We start from the raw sequence: 1,517 nt of genomic DNA, 5'->3' as shown, positions 1-1,517 counted from the left end.
TTCAGCTTACACTTCTACATTGCTGCTCATCACCAAAGGACGTTGGGACAGGAACTCAAACAGGACAGGATCCTGGAGGCAGGAACTGACGCAGAGGCTATGGAGGGGCACTGCTTACCGTCTTGCTCCTCATGTCTTGCTTAGCTTGCTTTCTTATAGAACCCAGGACCACCAGCCTAGGAATGGTGCCGCTCACAGTGGGCCGGGCCCTCCCCCACCAATCACTAAGAAAATGCCCTACAGCTGGATCTTCTGGACGCATGTTCTCAACTGAGGGGCCCTCTTCTCTGATGACTCTAGCTTGTGTCAAGTTGGCATAAAATCAGGGTGGTGGTTACAATGTGATTGTCCCATGGGAAGTGTGGCACAAGTAGGAGGTGTGTCCTTGTGGGAGTAGGTGTGGTGTTGTTGGAGGAAGTATATCACTGTGGGGGTGATATGCTTCTTCTCCAACACCATGTCTGCCTAGACGCTTCCATGATTCCTGCCTTGATGAAAATAGACTGAACTTCTGAACCTGAAAGCCTGCACCAATTAAATGTTTTCCCTTGGGGTTGGGGATTTAGCTCAGTGGTAGAGTGCTTGCCTAGGAAGCGCAAGGCCCTGGGTTCGGTCCCCAGCTCTGAAAAAAAAAGAACCCCCCCCAAAAAATGTTGTCCCTTATAAGTTGCCTAGATCATGGTGTCTTTTCGCAGCAATGAAACCGTCAGACAATTAGCCAGTATAAAAACTCCGAAATAGCAGAATTAATCAACGAAAGAAAGTATATCCAAGTCCTGCCGTGAGAAACTTATTCGTGAGAGAAGAAACAGCAATGAATGTGTCCAAGATAAGGTTGTCTCCAAAGTAACTCTTGGAGTGTAGATGTGGCTCTGAGAGACCCCATGGAATGCACAGTGGCTTCTCAGGAGGAGAGAGCTACATGGTCAGGAGCCGAAAAGCATTTTAATGTCATGGCAAATGGCATAGGAAAGAGCTCAGCAACTCTGCATTGGAGGCACCATCAAGAGTTTTCTGAGGATAAGCTTACATGTGAGTAAAAGACGGGAACTTCCTGGGGCTAGATACAGAAACAGGGCCCACAGGTGTGTAGGAAGCCATCCAGTCCAAGGAGACCCAGGCTGGACAAGCCAGTGCAGGAGCTCTTTGTGGTCATCTAGGGGCATGAGAAGAGACCTCAAAAAATATTACAGGATGCAACAGAGTCTAACGTGCTCAGGGAAGCTAAACACAGGATCCAGGTAACACCTGACAGAAGCTCACCGCATCCTCATGTTGTTTTTTAAGTTACTTTTTACTGATCATACAAAATATGATACTTTCAGGAATCGATAGATATAAAGTGAGTTTGGCATTCACTACTCTTGAGTTATCCTCGTCAAAATGTCCTCCGGGGAAGCCTCCACCTCACATCCACCTTCTGTAGTGATGTCTTGGCTGTTCTTTAAGGAACCAAAGAGACCAATATGGATGCGGCCCAAGTTCAGCTCATTCTAGACCCTTTCTGTTCTTCCTGG

Source organism: Rattus norvegicus, chromosome 3 (genome assembly GCF_036323735.1).
Source record: "Rattus norvegicus strain BN/NHsdMcwi chromosome 3, GRCr8, whole genome shotgun sequence".
NCBI lineage: Eukaryota > Metazoa > Chordata > Mammalia > Rodentia > Muridae > Rattus > Rattus norvegicus.
The sequence above is the reverse complement of the archived record's forward strand: the minus strand, read 5'-3'. Positions refer to the sequence as shown.